The sequence below is a fragment of the Chiloscyllium punctatum genome, chromosome 14, assembly GCF_047496795.1.
Source record: "Chiloscyllium punctatum isolate Juve2018m chromosome 14, sChiPun1.3, whole genome shotgun sequence".
NCBI classification, from domain to species: domain Eukaryota; kingdom Metazoa; phylum Chordata; class Chondrichthyes; order Orectolobiformes; family Hemiscylliidae; genus Chiloscyllium; species Chiloscyllium punctatum.
This window is the reverse complement of record NC_092752.1, coordinates 54,097,066-54,124,470: the sequence shown is the minus strand read 5'-3', so window position 1 is coordinate 54,124,470 and position 27,405 is coordinate 54,097,066.

The following is a 27,405-nucleotide window of genomic DNA, read 5'->3' as shown; positions in this document are numbered from 1 at the left end:
TCAGCCCATTGATATTATTGGAGTAGAACAGGGACAGCCCACTCAGTACCTCCGGCCTATTACTCAGGAAGGGAAGGAGTCTAGTGTGATGGACCACACCAGAGCCCCTCGAAAATATTTGAAGGCAATAGCCTAGATTCTAATGTTTTCTTATTTTAAAGAGAATGTAAAATGTCTGTTCCAGATGCAATGTGACAGCATCAAGAGAAAATTCAGAGAGAGTAGCTGCCAGGAAACATTCCCTGAAGCTTCCAACTCTGTTGAGACCCCAATAGTTTCTGATGTTACTGAGAAACCAAAACCCAGTGATCCTAACCTGTGAGAGCTGGCCACACCCATTCAGGCTGCATTAAAATTAACCGAAGGCCTCCCTCGCTGTTTACTCAAGAGTCTGAACTAACCAGCTTGGTAATGATTGTTCAATCTTTCTCTTAAAAGAAACCAGGACAAAATAACCTTGAAAAGCTACAGCATCATCACACTTGTCAGTACATCGAGCTGTCAAACAGGAACCAGGAGGAACCCAGTCAGGCCCTTGGCCCTGTCCAATTGGACGAGGAAGAAGCCAGTCAGTCCCTTGAGTCACTTACACAGGAACAGTAGGAGGCCATTCCCACCTCAATGCACTTACACAGGGGCAGAATGAGATTATTGATGCTGATTCCTGATGAATGTCGTATTCCAGAAACGTCGATTCTCCAGCTTCTCGGATGCTGCCTGACCCGCTGTGCTTTTCCAGCAATTGATGCTCTACTCTGATCTCCAGCATCGGCACTCTTAAGTGTCTCCTAATTGATGCTCTAACATGATGAACAAGTGGAGCAGAGGCTGCACAGACAAACTGCTCCACGTTGTTCCTCGTGGTTCTGTTGCTCATGATACACACGTGGGACTTTAACATGGTTTTCTCGAGGTGGGCAGGGAAGCCATATGTCTTGTGTGAAGTCTCAAGAAGGCACCTTCCATCTTCAAAAAGACAGCCTGGTGTTCTCTATGTAGGGCGGAAGCTGGTGGGAATGGCTACCTGTTTCAGACGGAAGGTATTGTGGCTGCTATTGGGGATTGTGAACAACCTGACGTTCAGTACAGGGTTCACACGCCGACTGCACAATAACATGGGGAGAGTTAATTTAGGAAAATAAACGATTAGGCAAGTCACGTTGGACTGATGAATGGACTCTCTAAGTTCAAATAATGCTGATCTTGTTCATGTTGATGTTGTCTAGTGCACTTCCTGTTCAGTGTAACCTGTATGCCTTACTCTGTCCAAGTCTATTTCCACCCTATGATCTGTCTGGCCATGCCTACTATGATCTGCCTCCACTGCTAATAAACAAAGTGTTTCCCTGTACTGAGGTACACGTGACAATAAATCACACCAATCAATCCTGGGTAAAGTATGGATTTCTCAACCTATCAATGTGTCTTTTGGAAATAAGTGATCGCTGCCACTCCTCATGTTTCAGCGTCGCCATTTCTTTGTCTCTCACAGCTCTAAGATTTAACATTCAGCATCTTTACTCTATCCTCATGTTACCATCACCGGTGTCTGTGGTAAGGAGATCATTCCTTACAAAGGAGATCAAATCTGTACAGAGTGCCCCAAATGCTCTCTCAGCAAGGCTCTACAACAGCAGGAAGATGGTTTTACTTATGTACTCGAATCATCTTACAATGAAGGACAGCATACCATTGACTGCATCCATTACTTACAGAGGGTTTGATTCGGAGCAGTCAGAATAGATTTGTGAGTGGGAGATCATGCTTCCCAAATTTGTTAGAGTTATTTGATGAAGTGACCAGGAAGGTTGATCAGGACAGAGCAGTAGACATAGTCTCTATGGATTTCAGTAAGGCCTTTCATAAGGTCCCACGCAGCAGGTTGCTCTGGAAGGGGACATCACGTGGAATGCTGGGGGAACTGGCAAATTGGATACACAGTTGGTTTGATGGTAGAAAGCAGAGGGTTTAGTGGAAGGATGCTTGTCAGACTGGAGGCTGGGTCCATTGCTGTTTGTTATCTATGAATTGGTTGAGAATGTACAAGTTATGATTAGTAAGTTTGCAGATGACACTAAAGTAAGTGGGAGCATGGTCAGTGAGGAAGTTTATCAGAAATTGCAGCAGGACCTTAATCAGGTGGGAAAGTGGGCCGAGAAATGGCAAATGGAATTTAATATCGATGCGTGATGTCTTACATTTTGGGAACTCAAATCAAGGTAGGAGTTTCATGGTGCATGGGAGGATCTTCAAGGAGGTAGTGGGCAGAGAGACATTGGAGTTCAGTTGCACGGTACTCTGAGAGTGGAGTCACAGGTAGACAGGGCAGTGAAGAAGGCTTTTGGCAGATTGGCCTTCATCAGGTAGGACATTGAGTATAGAAGTTGGGAATTTATGTTGCAGTTACACAGGACTTTGGTAAGTCCGCACTTGGAGTATTGTGTTCAGTTTTGTCACGTTGTTATAGGGAGGATGCTATTAAATTAGAAAGAATGCAGAAGAAATTTACAAAGACGTTGCCAGGGCCCAATGGTCTGAGTTATAGGGAGAGGTTGGACAAGCTAGGACCTTTTCTTTAGCATGTAGGAAACTGAGGGAGTCCTTATAGAGCTGAATCAGATCATGATGTTGGGGTTAATGCTCTCAGTCTTTTTCCAAGGTTTAGAGAATCGAGGACGAGAGAGGATCAGTTTAAGGTTAAAGGGGAAGGAATAAAAGGGAACTTGAGGGCCCACGTCTTTACACAGAGGGCTGGTCTGTGAATGAGCTGCCCGCAGGTGTGTTTGAAGGAGATACATTAACAACATTTCAAAAGCATTTGGATAAATATGTTGATAGGAAAGGACTGGAAGGATATGGGCCAACTGCAGGGAATTGGGGTTAGCGTGGATGGACATTTACAAGGTGGAGTCGAACCCCTCTGTTAATTAAACCCAAACACCCAGAAAAGCTCGCCCCACCTTGTAATCTGTTAAAATATGAGTGATACAGATCTCCTACATTCCACTATTTAAACAAAAATTTACAAGTTAGCTTCTTAACTTTAATAGTGAACACTAAACAACAACTATTCACAAATACAAGCTCCTCTTTTCTTAGTTACTTACTATCTGACTCCAACTCTGTAAAAATATTCTGTTCCAACAGCCCACATATTAAACATTACAATCTCAAGACCACACAGTCGCTATCTTCCCCGCTGTGTTCACTCTTCCAGCTGCTGATCTCCCTGGGTCATGTTTTTATTTCAAGTCGGTTTACATGAACATGTGTCTTTGATAGAGAGTGTTTGAGATGGCCAGTTAGCACTTCTGCTCTACAGCAGTTACTCTGCTGTTGCATGGCAGTGGCTCTCCCTCCAATGTTCAAATGCTGGGTTTATCTACTCCCCATGATACAACAATTCTCATAACCTGATTGCTTTCCAGGTGTCCAAACAATAATATTCAAGTTCCGTTGGCTTCTGGTATCCTGACCATTATTTAAACTCTTTGGTTGTGTTTGAATTATTGTCAAAACAGCCACAAAAACTCAGGTATCCATTTCCCAGCTAATTGTGACATATGGAACAGCCTGACATTTAGCTGGCATCTGTGCTGTACTTTCTATTCAACAAAACCCGTTCTGTCTTAAAGTGACCTGACATGCTTTCGGCTTCATAAGACCTCCTTCCTTCAGAAAAAAAAGAACCATCAGAATGAAAAGATGGCTTCGTTGCTTTTCCTCTAATTCTTATTCCCATTATTATGAAATACAAAAGTATTAATTTCAGTTATGTCATTCATATTGATTTTGTACACCTATTTAAACTGGAATAAGTCAAATCTTATCTAAAGTTTTTCCTTTAAATCCGCGATAACACATCTGCTATCACATTTTAGGACCCACAGCATGAACATTTTGTAAATTTAAAGTTGGTGTGGTATGACCCCAGTGAAATCCTCTCATATTATGGTCTTTAAATATTCCAAAAAACGTGAGAGGTTTGTCGTTGTCCACAACCATCTCCGACAATTTATTTGTCACATAAACATTAAAATACTGTCAGGTCAAGCGCAAAACTTAATCATTCTTTTTCAATAATGGAGAATGTTGTTTTTTTCTTTCTGGTGGATATTGCGTTTTTTTCGACAAGTAGCCAATTAGCCATTCAAATCCATCATAACCTTTCTGTATCAATACATCTCCAAGCCCTATATCCCTAGAAGCAAATAGAATTTTCATAGGGTTTCAAAATATTTGGTGTAGCTAAAACTGGTGCGGTGATTAATCCTGCTTTAAAATTCTCAAATGCCTCCTGGCATTGTTCTGTCCACCACAATTCTGTGTTCTCCTTTAATAAATCCATCAGTGGTGCACATACGCTGCTGAAGTTTGGAACAATCTTCGGATAGAATCCACTCAGTTCCAAAAATCGAAGCACCTCTTTCTTCGAGGATGGTTGTGGAAATTCCTCAAAGCCCTTTGTCTTTGTTTTCCATGGGGTCAACCTTCCATGTCAAATGTAATATCCCAAGAACGTCACCTCTGCCTTCGCGAATTCTGTTTTCTTTAAGTTTATTACCAAGTTTGCTTCTTGTAACCGTTCAACATACTCTGTCAAATGTAACATGTGAGCTTTCAATCACTTGCTAAAGGTCACTACATCATACAGATAAGCTGCACAATTTGTTCATCTGACCATAACTCTGTTCCTGAGTCACTAAACCTGGCTTTGAAGGGAATTCCTATCACTGGTGGCAATACTAATACGTCATCCCCACAGGAAATCGTCAAAATTTCAGAGATTTTACCTGCCACCTGCTTCATTCTATGCTGTGCCCTTCAGGTGCTGTTTAGCGAACTCACCTACTCCATCTAATCTCTCCCTCACCTCACATACATAATCCGAGTGTGAGATCTCTGACTTCGGTCCTGTCAATTTATATTCAATTAATTCCAAAGGATCTCTCACTTCAAATATTAACTCAAAGGAAGTAAACTGAGTAGATTTATTTGGGGCAAATATGTTTTGTCCAATGGCAAACAATTTAATGAGACACCTTCATTCCAATCATTCCGGTAATCCTGACAGTACACTGTTAATATGGTCTTCAGCGTCTAATGCTAACTTTCCAAGGCTCCCTGGGATTCAGGATGGAACGCCCTTGATTTAAACTGCTGTATGCCTAAGCTATCCACGACTTCCTTAAACAGCTGAGCGGTAAAATGAGACCTTGATCTGACTGAATCTCTCTGCGTAGCCCACAGTGAGTAAAGAAAGCTACCAACTCCTCCACCTCCCTTTTGATCTTCACACTCCATAATAGAATTGCCTCTGGAAATCTGGTAGACACATCCATTATGGCTAGCATTTCCACTTTTATTTTAGATGGGGAGCTACACAACTCATCATAACCAACATGAAATGTTCTTCGAATGCAGGAATTGGTAACAAAGGTGCTGGCTTTATTACTGCCTGTGACTTACCTACCATTTAGAATGTTTGACATTTACATCAAAAATTAACCACGTCCTTGTGCATTCCAGGCCACTAGAAATGCCTCTGTACCTTAGCCTGAGTCTTCTGTACACCTAGGTGACCCCCTGCAGTTAGTTTATGAGCTACCCGTAACACTGTACGCTACCTCTAACACAATCTGTTGCACTTAGGCCCATTGCCCTTCTGCACTAACCTATCGGGGTCTCCATTTTAATTTTAGCATTCTATCTTTAAGTTAATAACGTTCGACAATATATTCTGATTCCTTTTCTGTGTGTGTGCATGTGTATGTGTGTGTGTGTATGTGTGTGTATATATCTGTTGTAAGTCCATTAGCCTTTCAGGACTAAACCCCTCTGCCTGATCCTCTGCCTGTTCAGGTTTTTCCTGCACCGTGACATCAAACAGGGAGTTAGTTCACTGCACATCAAATCCTTTGGCTTTTTATTACGGTTTTCCTTCCTGCTCTAACTTATGATAGTGGAATCTTGTTACTATACAGTCTGGAAAAATCCTGGGTATTTTTCTTTTAACTCCCCAATTCCCTAGTTTTCCTTTTGTCTTCTCCAACACATGGAGTGCCACTCCCACCTTGGATCCTGTTAAATCGTTCACAAGAACAAACTGTTTTCCTGGAACTGACACTCTGTTACTCACTGTCACTGTTACTTCCCAAACCTTGAATTGGCATTCCATCCTGATGTTACACTAGGGAATACTTAATTTCTAACCCCTTTCCACAAATTGTCACGATCTTGATTAATATGTCAGAAAGAGTGAAAATAGTTTAATCTCTCACCATTAGACGCCTAGAGAAAGTGAGGGCTGCAGATGCTGGAGGTGAGAGTTGAAAAGTGTGGTTCCGGAAAAGCATAGCCAACCAGTCAGCATCTGAGGGGCAGAAGAGTTGACGTTTCAGGCATAAATCCTTCATCAGGAAAGTGGGGGGGGTGGGGTAAGGGAGGGGGAAGGGGGCCGAGAAATAAATAGGAGGGTGGGGGTGGAGCTGGGTGGAAGATATTTTGGAAGGCAATAGGTAGGCGCAGGTGGGATGTGATGGTGATATGTCGGAGAGGAGGGTGTTGTGGATAGGACAACTAGAACCCTCAAACTAGAACCATTATCAACGTTGACTTCACCAAATTCCAAATCTCCTCTCCACCAACCTCTCCCAGATCCAAACGTTCAACCGAGCACTGCCCTCTTGAACTGCCCTAACTGGCCATCTTCCTTCCCACCTACCGACTCCACCCTCCCCTCTGACATATCACTATTACTCCCACCTACATCTTCTTATCGCCTTCCCAGTGACCCTCCCACCAGCTCAGCTACTACCCTCATATTTATCTTTCAGCCCCATTGTCCTCCCACCACATTCCTGACGATGGGTTTCTGCCTGATATTCGATTGTCCTGCTGTTTGGATGCTGCCTGATCTGTTGTGCTTTTCTGGCGCCTCACTTCTCAACGATTAGAGACTGAGCAGATCCCATATCTCACAAAATTATAACTTCTTGTTCTTCTCCCCCTGTTCTTTTTGAGTACACTTTATCTACAGAGGTGAATTCTTTCAGAGATCAGGTACTGCCTCCATACCCAGCCCTTGCCTAGGCTGTGCACTCTCTTGAAGCTCCTCGGCTCCACTTGGGGGTCCCTTTTACCAGTTTCACTAATGCCACTGGGCTTAGCCTCTTGTGCCACATCTTTCCCAAAGTTCCTTCCTTTAACGGTCATAACAGTGTGTCCCAGCTTACTTCAATGAAAACACCTTTTCCCAGTGCCCTTGTTAAACCATCAGCACTGTCATTTTATGTGTTCCACGCCCTTATACTGAGAACACCTGAGGCCTTTCACCTCCTTTCAACCCCTTTGGGCTTCTTTTTTCACCTGTGGTAAACTATTGTGCGCTACTGTTTGCTTTGTAATGTGTGAACTTCCCTTCTCCCAATTTATATCCCTCATAGCATGTAAATTCTCCCGGAAGCTAAATTTCATCTCATGCACCAATGCATATTTACCTGCCATTTCTGCCGCGCTTCTCGCTTCTTGAACTTTCTGTTCGTGCACATGAATTTTTACCATCTCTGGAAGTGAGTCTTTAAACTTCTTCAGCATAATAATCTCCCTTCGAGCCTCACAGGTCTTATCTATTTTTAAGTCCAGCATCCATCGAACAAAATGACTGTAGTTAATTCTTTCAAACTTAACATAAATCTGACCTGGTTCCGTCTCTATTTTTGTGAACCTCTGTCTATATGCTTCTGGTACCAATTCATAGCCAATCAAAATAGCCAATGTGACATCTGCATAATCTCTTGATCCCTCAACTGACAGCGCTGCATATACCTCACCAGCTGTGCCCACCAGCTTAGTCTGAACGAGCATTACCCACAGTTCACTGGACACGTAATCTGCCGAGTCATATTTTTCAAATGAAATAAAAAAGGTTTTGACATTTTTCTCATCGAAATATGGCAAGGCACTAACATAGTTGTATACATCCCGACGTTCTCCCTTCATCTCCATCCTGTTAATTTAACATTCTTGTCTAATTCCCAACTTCTGAATCTCAAATTCTCTCTCTCTTTCTTTTTCCTCTCCTTCTCTTTTTTTTCTCTCTGTTTCCGTCTCTTTCTTTATCTTCTAACTTCAGTTGCCATATCTGCAATTAAAGTTTTTTCTAACTCGACTGCACTTGTCTGTTTCTTTGATAAATCAATGTGCTTGACCATCTCCATTACAATTTCAGCTTTCCTTTTCTCCCTGGTTAAACCCAATTCCAACCGATTTGCTAATTCTAAAAAATGTCCTGCTTCTGTCTTTCTAAACTTTCTTGGCAAATTTGGGAACCACTTTAGAAATGTTAAAAGCCATTTCCCTCACTTATAATTTAAACAACCACAAGTAAACAAAATTAAACAGACTTTCCGACCGGTTTTATTTGAAGATCTAGGTCACTAATTGCAACGTGTTGGAATTTGCTGGGACATTTTGTACCCGAAATCTGTTCAAATCTGTCCAAGTCCCATACGGCAGGGCCCCAAACTGTGGAGACATCTATGTCGAGGACTTCTGTTAATTCAAACCACAAACCCAAAAAAACTCACCTCACCTCGTAATCTGTTAATACATGAGTGACAAAGAGCTCCCAAATTCCACTAATAAAAGAAAAATAACAGTTTGTATGTATGCAAGTTAGCTCGCTGTGCTTGAAGGTGTGTTTTCTGACAATTCGACACTATGACTAGGTAACATCATCAGTGAGAGTCTCTGCTGAAGTGCTGGTGGTATGTCGCGCCTCTCTATTGATAGGTCTTGTGTTCTTAAGGTGGGTGATGTCATTTCCAGTTCTTTTGTTTACAAGAGAAGGTAGATAGGATCTAAATTGATGCGTTTATTGATGGACTTCTGGTCAGACTGCCATTCCTCTAAGAACATCCTTGCCTGTCTTAGTATGTGTGTGTGCATTGTACCAATCAAAGTGGTGCCCTTCTTTGTCTGTATGTATGGAACATAGTGATAATGGGTCATGTCTTTTGGTGGCCAGCTGGTGTTCGTGCATCCCAGTAACATGACAACAGAACCATTTCAATGGCGGAAAAATGATTTTATATACACTATTTAAATAATGTGTGTGTGCAGATATGTAACATTTTTCATATGTACACAACCCAGTCTAAATGAACAATGGAGACACAGTTAACAAAAAGTTATGCATGTGATGTATAAAATTTATAAAACATTAAAACATCATTTGATTCTCATCTAAAGTGATATGTTTCCCCTTCTCTCAACATTCCCTCCTTTTCTGGAATTCTCCACTCCAATCTCTCCTTCTTATCAGGATGTGTTTTATACATTCTTGTTTCTGGTGTCCCAACTTATTTCAGTTAATCCCCTTTCTACCAGAATTCAATATATTGGCCTGTTCGGTTCTTTTCAAAGCTAGTGTCTGTCATATTATTGGAGATAAAAAATCTGGCATCAGAGTCAGCAATTGAACACGTTACTCTGTTGTCCATGCACTATACAAAGGACCACAGCACACCGGAATTGCCAAAACATTGAGGGATGTACATCTAATTCTTTCAATGATCTAGTTTTCTCATTTTTCACATTTCCTCGTCTATGTTGTCTCGCTCTTTCTCTCTTTGTATCTAGTTAAGAAATTTACCAATTATTCTTTGCGTCCCTTCTCTCAAAGCTCCTTCTTTCGGCTTATATCTCTTGCTCTCTTCTAGATGTAATGTGATTATAATTGAGCAATGTAACTGCAAAGACATTCAGGAGGAGCTGGCCAGAGTTAATTGGAAGGGGAGCTGAACTGGGCAGACCATGGAGCAGCAAAAGCAGGAATTTCTGGGGATATTTCGGAGGATATCAGAAATTCTCCCAAAGGAGATGAAACATACTCATGGGAGGACAAGTCAACCATGAGTAATAAGGCATCAAACCAAAGAAAAACGTACAATGTGGTGAAGATGATTGGGAATTCAGAGAATTAATTGTCTCTGAAAATACATAAGGCTGGCATCACTGACACTACAGAGCTCTTAATCATGGTCAGGGAGAGAAACAGAGGAAAAACATTCACTTTAAACACAGAAGATGATATTACTCAAGGAAAAAAATTGAGGTGAATTGAACAATTGAATTAAAATCAGTTAATTGGTTTTGCAGAATGTGTCAGATTGAAAGCATGATCCAGGGAGAGACCCTCAGCATAATGACAGTATGAAAATGGAAGTATTTCCACATCAGAAACCAGAGTAGGTCACTGAGTACATGACTGATGGGTGAATGGTTCTCGATGTGAACTAAGGGACAGACAGCAGAATTGCATTGCACATATTGCAGCTCAAAACTGTGTATTTATGTAGTGCTGTAGACTACAGTAGCAGGAGAAGCAAAACAGCATTCAACCACAACCTGTAACTTTTAGCTTCAAATAATTTCCTCAGTCTGCCATTACCATCAATACAATCTATGTTTCAGTAATGACTGTGGCAGAACATGACTGGGTCAGAACCACGTGAACCTAAAGGTGATGCTAACCCATTAAAACTACCACACTTGACCAACAGATCTGATCGAAGCTCTGCAATCCTGTCACATTCTGACATAAATGGTGATGGATAATTAAACAAATGACGGAGGAAAGGGCTCCACAAATATCCCCATCCTAAATAATTGAACAGGCCTGTACATCAATGTAAAAGACTAGGACGTGGTTTCTGCATCACCCTCAGCCAGAAGTGTGGAGTTGATGACCCACCTCACCCTCGCCATGATAGCCACAGAATCACAGATGCTCGTCTTCAACCAATTCAATTTGATGTTCGTGACATAAAGAAACAGGTGAACACAGTACGTACGACAAAGATAATGGTCCCTGACCCCATTCCTGTAATAGGACTGAAGACTTATGTTGCACAACAAGCCGGTCCCTGGGGAAGCTCTTTCATTCCAGCTCCAACTCTGACATCTCTCTGGTAATGTGGAAAATTACTCAACTATTGTCCAGTTTCTAAGAGGATTATAATTACAATCTGACCAGTTACCTCCCCCTCAGACCCACCATTACAGTCAAATTGGTGGGAGTTCTTTTTGACAGAGCTATCAAGCAGCACAGAAATAACCTGCTCAATATGATTTCAGATAGGTCCCCATGTAGAGATGGTGCTGCTGTGGAAAGGTCACTGGATTACTAATCCAGACCAGGCTAAAGCTCTGGCAGCTGGTGTAAGTTAAACACAATCGACAAAATATTAGGATGCAAAATCTGCTGTCTGTAAATAGTGACCTTGAAGCCAATGTCGATTGTACACACCAATTTGCTTCACAAATGTACTTTCAGAAAGTGAATCTCCCGTGCTTTCCTGGTCTGGCCTAAATGCGACTGCAGACACGCAGACATGTGATAAACTCTTCAATGGTCTCTGAATCCGCCAAACAAGAAATTCTATTGTATCAAACTGTTCCGAGGTCTAAACGATAAAACCAGACAGGACACCCGGCCCCAGCCTCGGTATCGAAAAAAGGGAATGGGAAACACAGTCCTGTTGACCCTGCAGAGACCTCCGTCCAAACATCTGAGAGCTTGTGACTAACCTTGGGAAGCAATAAAATAGGAAGTGCAGTAGTCCATTTGGTCTGTCGAGTTTGCTACCCAATTCAATATAATGATACCTTGCCCTTTATTTCCATATCATTCTCCTTCTCCGCCACCATTCCTTTACTGTCTCTAAATCATTATTTATATTCAGTGTCTTGGCTTCCAGGTTCGAGTGCATTCCCCAGGTTCACCAGTCGCTGAGTGCAGGCATTTATTGTCATCTCATTGCAGAATGGTCTGGCTGTACCTAATACTATGGACCCTTGTTTTAGACACCACAGCCAGGGGAATTATTATCCCTGCTTCCAATCCGTCTCACCCTGTCAGAGCTTTATATATCTCATGGAGATCTCCACCCATTTTCCTAAACCTCATGGAATACAGGCCCAGTCGCCCCAAACTCTGCTCCCACAACAAGCCTGTCATCACAAAGATCGGTCTGGTCATCCTTCACTGCTCTCCCTCAATGTCAGGTTTATCCTTTATTATGTACTGAGCCAAATCTGCACAGAATACTGCACAGTGTTTGAGACAGGGTCTCACCAAAGCCCTCTACAGCTGCAGTAAGACACGCTTACCCCTGGACTCAAATCCCCCTGAAATGAAGGTCAGTTGATCTTCCTAACTGCTTTGTGCTCCTGCAATATTGCTTTCAGTGACTGGTCTACAGGGAGATCCAGATCCTTTGCAATGTTACAGCTCCCCACTTGGTAGGTCTATGTACACTGGGCAGCGTGTGAATACGATTCCCAGTATTGCCTTGTGGGTTCAGACCTCACTGTGCTGCAGGGACCTCGGAGGGCCGCGCAGAAGGAAACAACAAAAAGGCGCATACGTCGCTTTTCAGATCAACATGTTTCAAACAATTCCTTTTCAAACGAAAAGCTGCCAATCTCTTACTCCCACCAAAGGGCGCACTGTCACCTCAACCCACCTTGCTCTCCATCTGCCACGTATTTGCCCATTCACTCCACTTGTCTTAGTCACCGTGAAGCTTTTTTACAACCTTCTCACCCACTCACAATCCAACATCCTTTAGTTCTCTCAGCAGGTTGGGATATATTGTATTTGATTCCGACAACCAAATGATTAATGGGTATTGTGAACAGCTGGGACCTGAGCACCGATCTCTGTGATATCCCAGCAACCTTCCTCTGTTATTTTTTTAAAATAATATTTATTTCCTGAATCTGGGTGTGACTGGCCGGGCCGTCATTTATTGCCTGTCCCTGGTTGCCCCTTGAGAAGGTGGTGGTGAGCTGCCTTGTTGAACCGCTGCAGTCCACTGTGGATTCAGTGATGGTAACACCATTGAATACCAAGGGCAGTGTTTAGGTTGTATTTTAGTGGTGATGTTCACGGTCTGGCATTTGTGTGACGTGAATATTACTTGCCACTTGTCAGCCTGGATACTGTCTAGATCTTGTATTTGAACATGGACTGCTTCTGTACCTGAGGAGCAACAACCATTGCTGAACATTGTCCAATCATTGGCAAACATCTCCACTTCTGACCTTATAACAGAGGGAAGGTCATTGATGAAGCAGCCCTGAAGATGTTTGGGCCTAGGCCACTGCCCGTGGGACTCCTACAGATTTGTCCTGGAGCTGAGTTGACTGACCTTTATCAACCATGACCATCTTCCTACGTGTCAGGTATGATTCTAACCAGCGGGGAGTTTGCCCCTGATACCCATTGATTCCAGTTTTGCTAAGACCCCTTGATACCACACTTGGGCGAAGGCAGCCTTGATTTAAAGGGCTGTCACTCTCACCCCACCTCTGGAATTCAGCTCTGTTGTCCATGTTTGAACCACGGTAATGAGGTCAGGAGCTGAGTGGCCCTGGTGGAGCCCAAACTGGGCGACATTGACCAGGTTATTGCTGAGCAAGTGCTGCTTAAAAGCACTGAGACCTTCGACCACTTTACTGATGATCGAGAGGAGACTGATTGGGTTGACAATTGGCCGGATTGGATTTGTTCTGCTTTTTATATACAGGAGATACTTGGGGTAATTTTCGACGTAATCGGGGAAATGGTTTTGTAACGGTATTAGAACAGCTTGGTGAGGGCAGTGACAAGGTCTGGAGAACAACTTTTCAGTACTATTGTCAGAATGTTGTCAGGGTATGTACCCTCTGGGGTATCCAGTGTCTCCAACTGAATTTGGATATCACGTAGAGTGGATCAAATTGGCTGATGCCTGGTAACTGAATTGTTGAGGGCCACTGGAGGAGGCCAAGATGGATCATCCACTTAGCACTTCTGACTGAAGATCGTTGCGAATGCGTGAACGTTATCTTTTGCACTGAAGTGCTGGGCTCTTCCATCATTAAGGATGGGGATACTTGTGGAATCTCCTACTCTGATGACTTGTTTAATTGTCCATAACTATTCTCAACTAGAAGTCGAAGGACTGCAGAGCTTAGATCTGATCCTTTGCTTGTGGGATCACTTAGCTCTGTCTATCACTTACTGCTTATGCTGTTTGGCACGCAGGTAGTCATGGTTGGTGACTTCATCAGGCAGACACCTCATTTTCAGGTATTCCCAGTGCTGCTCCTGCCCTCCTGCACACTCCATTGAATCAAGGTTGATCCTCTGGCTTGATGGTAATTGTTGTGAGGGGGATATGCCAGGCCATGAGGTTGTGCAGGAGTACAATTCTGCTGCTATTGATGACCCACAACATATTCTCGAAAAAAATTCTTGAGCTGCTAGATCCGTTCAAAGTCTGTCCTATTTAGCACGGTGACAGTGCCACCTAAAATGGTGGAGGTTATTCTCAATATGCAAGTGTGACTTTATCTCCACAATGACTATGCAGTGGTCACTCTTACCCGATACTGTCATGGACAGATACTTCTGCAACTGGCAGATTAGTAAGGCTGTGGTCAAATATGGCTTTTCCCTCTTGTGGGTTCCTTCACCTGCCGCAGACCAAGTCGAGAAGTTATATCCTTTCGGACCCAATCAGCTCAATCAGTAATGCTGCTGCTGAACCACTCTGTTTGTGGACATTGACATCCCCAAGCCAGAAAACATTTTGTGCCTTTGCCACCCTCAGCGCTTCCTCCAAGTGTTGTTCAGCTTGGAGGAGTACTGACTCATCAGTTGGGAGAGGCTGGTACATGGTAATCAGCAGGAGGTTTCCTTTCCCATGTGTAAACTAACGCCATGAGACGTCATGGGATACAGGTCACTGTTGAGGACTCCCAGAACAATTCCCTTCAAACTCTATCCCACGGTGCCACCACTTCTGCTTTGTCTGTCCTTCTGGTGAGGGAGGAGATATCCGGGGAAGGTGATGGGGTGTCAGGGATATAGTCATACTCACAGAAGCATACCTTAAATACAATGCCAGGCTGTTGCTTCACGTGTCTGTTTATTTCTATTCACTGTCTCCTGCCAACTGTCCCATTCTAGAAGCATGGCCATATATTCACCCTAATCCACGAAGATTTGATTTTGCAAACTAGGCTTGGTGCTTTACCAAAATCTTTCTGAAAATCCACATGTTTTACGTCCATTGCTTCTCTTTCATTTGTCTCCCTGTCTGTTTCTCAAACATAATTCTCATTTCATAAATCTATGTTAGTGTTGTCTATGACCATTATTTTCAGTCCCAATAATTTCTCCCAAACGATTTACTTACTATGTTCTATGTTCCATGTACTATTTCGTTTTCCACGCCAGACTTGGTTTTCCTGGTATTGTCAGAAAGTTCTGAGAAGACAGAACTGAAGTAGTGGATTCATAGTTTTGCCATTTCCCTGTTTCCTATTCTCCATTCTCTGGTTTCAAACTGGAAAAAACCTGCACTTTTTTTTCATACTTCTCACATTCACATAATTTGACAAGCTATAACAGTTCACTCTTATAACCTTTGTGAACATTATCTTCAGAAACGCATCAATTCTTGTGTTAAGCTGCTCAATCATTGACCTTCCACATCATATACTCACAGGAGCATAGTCTCTGTGCCAACAGAAATACAGCACGATCTATGTTAGTCCAACTTTCCGACAAAAGGCTGATAGCCTGGAATGGTATGGCACTTCCAAGTGCTTGTCCAAGTACTTTTAACAGTTGAGAGGTTAACCTTGATAACTCCCCTCTCAGAAAGTACTTTCCAGACCCCAACACGGTCTGGGTGAAGAAAAAGTCATCTTTAAATTCTCTCTGAACCTCAAAACCTTCACTTTAAAAGTGTGCTCCCTTGTTCTTGACCCTCTGTCTAAAAGGAACAGTTGCTGTCTGTCCACTCTGTCCATGCCCCTTGTTAACTTATCCTTCTGAATCACATCCCCCTCTGCCTTTCTGTCCAAAGTAAACAACCCGAGCTTATCCAGCTTCTCTCCATAGCTGATATGCTCCATCCCAGGGAACATCCTGGTGAATCTCCTCTGCAACCCCCTCCAGTACAATCACATCCTTCCTGTATTGAGGCTACCAGAACGACATACAGTACTTCATCATGGACTAAACAAAGCCCTGTATAACACTTATAATCTGCTCCCTGATTAATAAACTCTCCACCCAAGGGTAAATTCTTAACTAGTCCATTACCCTGTTCAGTTACATTCAGGGATGTGTGGAGAAACACCCTCTGAGCTCCCGAGTGTGCTGCCAATCATTATGTACACCCCATGTCTGGTTCCTCCTTCCAAATTACATCACCTCATATTTATCAGGATCACATTCCATCTGCCATTGATCTGCCCATCTGATCATTCCACTTGTATTTTCCTGTAAAATCGGAACTTCCTCCTCACTACCAAGCACCCGGCCAATCTTTGTGTCAAACACAAACTTACTTATCACAACTCCCACCCCTCCACCCACTCTCCCTCCAGATTCACATCTATACCATTTATGAATGCTACAAACAATAAGGGACACAGCACTGATCCCTGTGGTACACCAGGGGACACTGGTCTCCAGTCACACAAACAGCCTTCTCCCACCACCCTTTGCCTACTAACACTAAGACAATTTTCGCTGTAACTTTTCAAGTTATCCTGGATACTCTGAGAATTTACTTTTTTTTTTAGTTTCCCATGCGGAACTTTGTCAAAGGCATTGCATCAAAACTAAATAAGCGACCTCCTCAAACTAATTGAATCAACTCCATTAGTGTGACTTCACTCTGATAAAGTCATGATGATTATCCCTGATCAAGCCTTGCCATTCTGATTAGAGTTCAATTTTCTCCTTCTCTATTTTCTCCAGTAGTTTCCCGAAAAGTGATTTAATACTCGCTCGTCTATACTTTCCTGGTCTAACTCTACCACCCTTACTGTGAAGTGCAATCATAATATCTGTTCTCCAGTCCTCTGGCACCTCCTCTATTGTCAGATTCTAATTAAAATTTCCAGTCAGCGTCTTTCCTCCCTTGACTCCAACAGTATCCAGACCTGCAGATTGGTCCAATTTTATACCAGACAAAGCCTCAAACCGCCGCTCGTATTTTACATCAATCTCTTTTCAAGAGCTTTCCAGTCCATCTTCTCGAATTCTGTACCTGCATCCTCCTTCTCCCAAGTAAAACAGTTGTGATGTTTACATGTAACAATCTATCAATGTTCTCCTGGTTGACACACTGATTGCCCCTTTGGTTTCTAATGGACACGAACTGTTGCTGATTATTCTGTTCTACTTGTCCGTGTAGAATATCATGGGATTCTCCCTCATCTCTCCTGCTTGCACTTCTCCATGTCCCTCGGTTATTCTCTCCCCTCTATGTTTCTAAGTTTCAGTAAAATCACCTCTCATCTTTTGAAACTCGCGATCACAGGCTGAGTTTCCCCATCAGACAATCTTGCCATTTTAGGGATTAATCTGGAGAATACCTTTTGCAGTTCGTCTGTAGTATATTCTATCTTAGATTGGGACTCCAAACGGTACACAATATTCTCAGTTTAGTCTCAGCAACACTCTGTGCAGCTGGCGCATGGCATCTTCTATATTTCAATTACAATCACATGAATGTAAACCTAATTTTTCGTTTCCTATTCGCTTGTGTTTAGATTACATTGCATTGTAGGTTGGAAACAGGCCCTTAGGCCCAACAAGTCCACACCGACCCGCCGAAACGCAACCCTTCCATACCCCTACATTTACCCCTTACCTAACACTACAGGCAATTTAGCATGGCCAATTCACCTGACCTGCACATCTTTGAACTGTGGGAGGAAAACGGAACACCCATAGGAAACCCACGCAGACACGGGGAGAATGTGCAAACTCCCTGAGGCGGGAGTTGAACCCGTGTCTCTGGCGCTGTGAGGTAGCAGTGCTAACGACTGTGCCACTCTGCCGCCCAATTCTTCCCAATTCCTTTCACTTTAACTTTTCTTATGATGTTAGTGGGAGAGTTCTTAAAAAAAAGATCCTCTTGAATATCCAACTATACGTTATCCATCAGCTCCTCATTGCCTACGTCCACAAGAATCATCTTCAAACCATTCCAAAAAATGTTTGCCACTTATGGTTTTCGTTTCATCGATGCATTATCATCCTCCCTAGTTTTCCCATTACCTTCTATATATCCAGTAACACGTTCTTTATAATCGAGCCCAACAGACACCCGAAAGCGGATGACAAGTTACTGATCTGTAGTTCACCACTCTCCATCTTCATCCTTTCTTAAACTGTTGGATAATATTTGTAATCTTTGCCTTGTCCAGATTGGCTAAATATCTTTCGGGAATGTATTTGGAAAACAACGTGATAATCTGCGATGCAATCAATATGCCTATTGCTGCTTCCTCTGAAATTCTTGTATGATGTACATCTGATCTGTCAGATTTATAAATACTCAATCCAGTTTTCTTTTAAAACATGACCTCAACACTGATAAGAATGATCTTAGACTTTACTTACACAGGTCCCATGGTCACTTGGTATTTCTGGGAGAATTTCTGGATATTCTGGCTTGAAGATAGACACAAATAAACTGTTTCTTTTCCCTGCGATTTCTCTGTTGTTTTCAATAAATTATTCTGTCAGAACACCCACTGTTCCATATTTGACCTTGTTTTTATTTTTGTTTCATACACTGATGTACTTTTTTTTTTAGCAGTCTATATGTTTTTCTTTTGTTTGTATGCTTTTTCGCTTTTTGATTTTCTTTTCTTGGTCATCCGTTGCTGGGTCCTGTATTTCTCTGAATCCACTGGCTTACTACGCTACTTGGCATTTTTCTAAGCTAATTCCTGTGATCTAATAGATACTTGAAGGTGAGGCTGAAAGGGTTAGGTCGGAGAAGCGGGTGGATCAGATTGATCGGAAGGAAGATGAACACATAGAAACGTTCAAAAGGGGGGAGGATGCTGAGTTGGAAGATTGGACTGGGATAAGGTGGAGTTAGGGTAAATGGGGATACTGGTGAAACCTACTTTAATCCCCTGTGCTTGGAGGGTCCCAAGGTAGAAGAAGAACCTTTCTTCATCCATGCTTCGGGTGGTTAGGGTTTGGCAATGGAGGAGGCCCAGGACTCTCACGTCCTTGGCAGATTGGAAAGGGGAGTAAAAGTGTTCAGCGACAAGGTGGTGGAGTTGGTCAATGTGGCTGTTCCAGATATGTTCTCTGAAATGATCCACCTGCCTTACCAATGTAGTGAAGACCACACTGGCTTTAATGTATGTAGTAGATGAGGCGTTCTGTCTCCCTTCATCACCTATCACTTTCAACCCCACCTTCATCTACCTATCGCATTCCAAGCTACCTCCCTCCTGCCACACCGCCTTCTCATTTATCTCTCAGCCCCCTTCATCATAAGCCTCTTTCCTGATGAAAGGCTTATGCCCAAAACGTCAATTCTCCTGCTCCTAGTACGCTGCCTGACTGTGCTTTTCCAGGACCACACTCTTCGACTCTAATCTTCCAGCACCACACTCGTCGAATCTGATCTCCAGCATCTGCAGTCCCCAATTTCTCCTCACACCTTCAGGGCTTGCATGATTCAGATTTATGACAGTTACTTCAAATAAAACAAAAACTACCGTGTACTCAAACAGCATAAAAGAAAACCAATGCATTGTGGTCACTATTTCCAAAACGTCCTTTACAGCAAAGTTTTCAATTAGTTCTTTTGATCATTGAACGTCAATTTCTAAATAACCTGATCTCGAGCTCAGTGTTCGACAAAATGTTAATGCCACCATCTAACACATGCTCATGAAATCCATTTTTCCCAGCATTAGCATCCAGTTGGGTTAACACAGTTTAGATATAATGTAAACAGTACGTTATTACTGCAGTAGCCACAAATGTGTATATCTCATTTCCCGTTTTATAACATGCCCAACATTTGTATTGCAGCTTTCACTTTGATATATAACTCCCATCAATGTTTCCTTCTCCTTGCTGTTTTTGCACTCCACCTTACTAGATTCTGGAGAATCAGAGCGACGTGGGATTTGGGGAGATTAATGGTAGAGTTCATCTCGCCACATCATTTATGATCTTCTTATGCATCATTGTGACATTTTCCCCAGATCTCCCGTTATGCTGATGGAGTAGAGAAGGACAATGATCGTTCATAAATGCTCTGTGTTCGCCCAGGGAGCTGAGAATGCTGTAAACTGGGTGGGAACCTTACAGCAGGCTGGTAAAGTGTTGCTGCTGCTGTACAGGGTCTTAGTGAGATCACATCTGGAGTAGTGTGTACAGATTTAGTCTCTTCAATGAAGAAAGGATGTTGTTATATTGGAAGCAGCTCAGAGATGGTTCCCTCAGCAGATTCCTGCAATGAAGGTGCTAGCTTATAATGAAAGGATGATCAGGTTGATCCAATAGCCATTGGAGTTTACAAAAATAAAGGATGATCTTATTTCAACATAGATGACAGAAAGGAGTCAACAACTGAAGAGAATTACACAGATAGTTGGGGGAATCCATTCCGGTCTCCAGCCTGTTACACAGGAAAAACAGGAGGATATTCAGGCCTTCGAGCCTGTTACACTAGAATAGTACGACACTGTTCAGCCCCTCGAGCCTGATGTATATTTACAAGAGGGCCAATCAGCCCCTCGAATCTATGACACTGGACCCAGAGTAGGCCATGCTGCACCAATATCCTGTTACACAGCAACAGGATCAGTCCAATCAGCCTCCTCAAGTCCGTAAGATAGGAACTGGAAGTGGTCACACAGTGACTGGAAATTGTTACACTGGGATAACAGGAGGTCATTCAGACCCGCCGAGTCTGTTGCAAGGGAAATGTGTTAGGATAAAAACTATCTGAGACTTTTTTCATGAGAAAGGAGGAGGTAATTCAGACACGTGTCTGCTGTACGGGAACAAGAGAAGACCAATCGCTACCTTCATCCCATCTCTGGGATACATGAGGAGACCGTTCAGTATCTCCACCGATTATGGAGAAATATGAGAAGACCCATCAGACCCTCAGAATGTTCCACAGTAACGGGAACATTCCATAATCCCCCACCCCTCTAACGCATCAACAGGAGGTGGTCATTCTGGCCTTGGAGATGACAACATGGGAACGCCAGAAAGACTTCATCCCATCGATTTTGTACACCAGCAGGATGATGAGTCCAATCAGCCACACATACCGCTTATGCAGCAATTGGAGCACATCTCTTAAAACCTTTTGCCCATCAAACAGGAATTCAAAGAAAACGTAAAGGTTTTAGAAAGGGAAGAACTTATAATAACTGAATACATTAGGGAGTAAAATGTAACAATAAAGTATTGTAATTTAAGGCAAATTATTAGAATCCATTGTTGAGGACCTTTGCAAACCTAAACCACAATCCATCGGACTCAACATGGTTTTACAAAAGATAAACCATGATTGAAGTGTTTTATTGAGTTATTTAAAGATGTGACAAACAAGGTGGATAGTGGGAATCCTGGAGATGGAATTTCTCTGGTCTTCGTGAAGGCATCGGATATGTCGCTTCTCCAAAGAGTGAGTGGTAAGATCAGACAGCATCAGTTTAGGAGTAATTTATTGGCTTGGATGGAGGATTGGTTAACCAACAAAATGCAGTCAGATGAATTAAATGTATCATTTTATATTGTAAAATGCAATTTGTTGGGTGCCATAGATTTCAGTTCTCATGCCTCAACCATTTGGGATCGCTATTATTACTCGGTTGATGGGATAGAAAATACAATAGCTACATTTTCAGATGACACTAACATTGGTGGGAAATTACTTCGGAATGATGATGCAAGAGATTTAAAAACTATATGAATAGGTTGGGTGAATGGGCAAACATTTGCCAATGAAAATTAAAGTGGATAAATATGGGGTTATTCAAGTTGGCCAGCCTAACAAAAAGGCAAATTATTATCTAAATGGAGAGAAACTTCAAAGTGCTTAAGTGGAGAGGGATCTGGGTGCCTGCTTGCATATCACAGAAAACTTGCTTGCGGGTACTTCAAATACTGAGAAATGCAAGTATAACTTCATCGTTTATTTGTAACAGTATAGAGTAGAAAGGTAGGGAGTGTTGCTGTAGCTATGCAAGGCATTAGTGAGGCTGCAACTGGAGTACAGTTTGGGTGTCCTGCAGAATGAGGTATTTCCATTGGAGGCAATTCAGAAGAGCTTCATTAGAATGATTCCATATTTGAAGTGTTTGTCTTATGAAGAGAAATTGAGCAGTTCAGGCCTATACTCTCGATTTTATAAGAACGATAGGAGAGCTCATTGAGGTCTGTAAGATGCGAAATATAATTGAAAGTGTAGATGTGGAGTGGATATTTTTTTCATCAGCCGCAATCTCCAACAAGAGACTAGAGTTTGACGATCGAGAGACAGCAGGGATGTGGAATAGAGGCCGCGATGACATCAGCCATGATTGTATTCCATGGCGGAGCAGATTCGAGAGGTTGGATTCCTGACTGATTCTCCTCGTTCATATTCAGCTTTTCCACTGTGTTACACAGTAATGGGAGAGGACTGTGTATCAAACAGAAATCAAGCGCTCCGGATAAATCAGTCTTAATCAGTTTGACAGAACGTCACCAGTGGAGTCACACAGTGACCAGTGCTGGGTCCTCCAATATTTACAATCTTTATCAATGATCAGGAGGATGGAACAGATATAGAAATACTGAGTTTGGTCATGTTGCTGTGATAAGCAAGAGATTAAATTATCAAGAGAGGTAAAGGCAATGGATAATAATTTGGCAGGTGCAATAGAATTGATGCAACCTGTCATTTCATTTACAGGAATAATGGAAGGCAGTATGTTACTGAACTGGAGAGGGATTAGAGGGATTAATGATACTGTGTACTGGGGGGTTCACTCAGCCCCGTTCAGACATGGGAGGTTTTGCTCTATCCCTGATCGTCTGCTCCTTCACACTCCAAGTGACCCCATTGCTCTCCGTACACATGGAATGTTTTGAAGTGTTTGGTTGGTGATGGGGATTCTGTTTTCAAACATGTATTAAGGGGTCGGCCTTTATCCAAGATACATTCATTCATTTCTACATGGAGACCCGAAGACGATGGGATTGCTGTCTGCTTGTGAATGAAGGAACTGTGGCTGCTGTCAGGACAGGGGTATTCACCAACATAGTGGACTGTGCATGGACACACGGTAACATTAACAGAGAGAGAGAGCTCCTTCAGTTCCTCTACCTCTCCCCATTGATATGGGTACTCTGCAGATGCCATGTACACCATCGGGAATCCCATTATACTGGATACGCCCGGCAGCTCCCTGTTGTGGGGGAAACGATGTATTTACCTCATCCACCATTTATATCCTCCATCACCGAATGGTTACATTGATGGCAACATACTGGCAGATGATGGATATGTCACCCAGTCCTGCTTGGAAAGTTCCAGAACATAGAAGCTGAATGAAATTGTGACCCGAACAGCCACTGGCAGCACTGTCTTTTCCCCTGGGGTGAAGCTGCAGGACGTGTTAAAGGAGGTGACACTGTTCTGTGACCAGCTCCTTGTTCAATCAGGGTCCCCTCACACACTGCTCCTGGGTTAAGTGTAGCTTGCGAGGCTGTTAATGGAAAACTCGGGTGGGTCCAACAGATCCCTTTCCACACATACACTAACTCTGTGTTTTCAGAGTTTCCCCACTCTGTACCTTTGCTCCATTTGTTGCTCATGTTACAGACCCAGATGCTGTAACTACAGTCCCCAGGCTCCATCCAAAGATGGGTCAGCAAATCCTCATGTCTCCCTGAATGTCTCAGGCAGCTCACAGCACAACCTCCAGCAAACCGTCCCCAATCCCTCCACTAAATTTTCAATAAGAGTCAGTCAGAAACTCCTCATCTATAAGTGTTGTGGACCAGACCAGATCCCTGCAAAATATTTTAAGAAGGTCGCTTAGACCCAAACCTTTCCTTATTTTAAAAATAGATGTGAAGTTTGCATTCCAGATATGTTGTGACTGGTCAGACCACTCGACATTAACCAAAATATAATCTATTCAAATGCTTTAGTTAAAATGCAATTAAAGAAAAGAACATTTGGAAATAGCTTATATGTTTGAACACTTATACAAACAGTAGATACCGTACCTTGTGGGTATACACTGCTTGGCACAAAGATATATTCAAATACAGATTCTTACATGCAGTTTTCCGATCGAAGAGATACCAACATTAACAGAAATCTCAGAGAGAAAAGCAGCTGGGGATCATGTATTGAAACTTCCAACCCTTTCCGGGATCCCCAACAGCTTCTGAATGCTGCAGCTAAAAGCAAACCGAGAAAACCTGGTCTGGGAGAGCTGGCCGCCGCCCTTCCATTGTTACCAATGTTTTAATAAAACCTAAAGGCTTTCTCAATTATTTACTTAAACTGTTTTCAGACAGCAGTTCTTCACCTCTGTCTTTATAACTTCTCTTCAAAAAAAATCCCAAGATAAAATAACCTTTTATAGTATACTCACAACTCCACCTCTAATAAAATGATCCATCAATATACAAAAAGGGATTTATTTTAGACCTCCTAATCTTCCTCTGTGAGTAGACTGGCGGGAATGGCGGGATTACCTTACACTGAAAGACTGAAGTGACTGGGCTTGTATACCCTTGAGTTTAGAAGACTAAGAGGGGATTTGATTGAGACATATAAGATTATGAAAGGATTGGACACTCTGGCAGTAGGAAACATGTTTCCGCTGATGGGTGAGTGCCGAATCAGAGGACACAGCTTACAAATACGGGGTAGACCATTTTGGATAGAGATGAGTAGAAACGTCTTCACCCAGAGACCATAAGACCATAAGACATAGGAGTGGAAGTAAGGCCATTCGGCCCATCGAGTCCACTCCGCCATTCAATCATGGCTGATGCGCATTTCAGCTCCACTTGCCAGCGTTCTCCCCGTAGCCCTTAATTCCTCTAGACAACAAGAACCTATCAATCTCGGCCTTGAAGACATTTAGCGTCCCAGCTTCCACTGCACTCCGTGGCAATGAATTCCACAGACCCACCACTCTCTGGCTGAAGAAATGTCTCCGCATTTCCGTTCTGAAATGACCCCCTCTAATTCTAAGGCTGTGTCCACGGGTCCTAGTCTCCTCGCCTAACAGAAACAATTTTCTAGCATCCACCTTTTCAAAGCCATGTATTATTTTGTACGTCTGTATTAGATCTCCCCTTAATCTTCTAAACTCCAACGAATACAATCCCAGTATCCTCAGCCGTTCCTCATATGCTAGACCTGTCATTCCAGGGATCATCCGTGTGAATCTCCGCTGGACACGTTCCAGTGCCAGTATTTCCTTCCTGAGGTGTGGGGACCAAAACTGGACACAGAGAGTGGTGGCTGTGTGGAATGCTCTGCCCCAGCGGGCAGTGGAGGCCCAGTCTCTGGATTCATTTAAGAAAGAGTTGGATAGAGCTCTCAAAAGAGTGGAATCAAGGGTTATGGAGATAAGGCAGGAAGAGGATACTGATTAGGAATGATCACCAATGATCATATTGAATGGTGGTGCAGGCTCGAAGGGCAGAATGGCCTACTCCTGCACGTATTGTCTATTGTCTATTGACTGCAAGGCATATATATTACATTGACTCTGAGCATACAAATGTTCACAACGACAGAATGCCACAGACTGCCTTTGTCTTTGTTCACTCAAGTTTCCATAACGTGTCAAAACTTAGGTTTGCTAACCCTGTCACATGTATAATTTCATATTGAATGGCGGATATAATAAGCTCAGTCGACACAGACAGGTATTTTTCTCCCAAAACTTCTCCAAAAACTTTAAGGGGTCACGATCAGTGAAAACGATTTGTCTCAGATACGTTATTCCCAATATAAATGCTGAAATGTTGTAACGCCAACACCAAGCTCAAGGCCTCCTTCCCCATTGTGGAATAAATCTGTTGATGTTTCCACTGGACACTCTGACACACGTTACGTAATGGAGCACTTCTCATCTCACTAATAGTCCTTCTGAATGACATAGCTCCTCATGTCTCAGCATAAAAGAATTACATCCTTCTTTACCTCTTAATGTTGTAACCTCTTTACCTGCTACCCCTGGCCTATGCCAATAAACCTTACTCTCACAGGGATATGTTCTAAAAAAATCTCACACATTCTTCTCAATCTCTCAAAGAAACCAAACTTTGATTTCTGAACTCAATCATCATCATCAGCCATTTCAGCTTCTAACCTTCCCATTGTTACTCTCTGCTCTTCCACATGAGTTCTCATGACTGCAGGAAGTAAATTGTTGAACTTCTCGAAAATAAGAATCCCTCTAAGGGTCATAGGGTTGCTTTGTTTTAATACCATTCCCCACCTTTCAAATTTTGTTTGATCCTTTCAAACACAACGTGCGTTTAAGCAGGCATGCTATTTTCGATTCCTGAAACACTGTCTGTCAGCTTCTGGCACAAGCTCATATGCACTTCAAATGGCTTTCTTTACCTCCTCATACTCAGCAGATACCTCCTCTGATAGGGATGCAAATGGCTATCAGCTTTGTTTGAATCAACTAAATCCACATGTTCTCTGGCAACTGCATGTGTTTAGCCACTTTCTGAAATGATATTAAAAAGGCTCCCTCCATCATTCTCATCAAATTTAGATAATACCTGGATGTATTTAAACAGATCCCCATCAGACCTTTGGCTATATAGGGTTGCTCATCCTCACTATCCTCCTTATCCAGCCGACTGTCTGCCTTCATCTCCACCTTCTATGTCAACTTTCCTCTCTAATTACTAACTTTTGAAGTTGAAACTCTCTGCTTTTCTTCTCTCTTTTTGTCTCTTTCTTCTTCATTTCCTATTCATTTATTTCTACTTTTCATCATAATTCAAACTGTTTCAATTCCTTTTCATGTTCAAGGCGCCTCATTTGAAATTGAATTCTAGCCATTTCCAAAGACTCTGATGGCGTTTCCGCCAAATGTAATTGCCAAGCTCTAGCTGTAATTATCTCTCATTTTCTCACAGACAAACACAACCCCAACTCCAGCTTGTCTGCCAATTCCTACAGCTTCCCTTCATTACCTTTTGTAAAACCCCTAAATTTACTTCTTCCACACCCAGAGAACTCTTAGTGACTGAAATTGTCTTTATACTCAACACACTGTTTAAACCATCCGAATTCAACATCCAGAACCAAAGACACTAACAACTACCATCCGCGACCTTTGAACCCAATAGCCTCCCAGTGCATACTCTCCAGTGTTTGCATGAGCTTATTCTGGATTCTCTTGTTTCCTCCCACAATCCAAAAGTGTGCATGTCAGGTGAATTGGCCATGCTAAATTGTTTGTAGTTTTCAGGGATGTGTGGGTTGGGTGCCTTAGTCGGGGTAAATGTGTAAT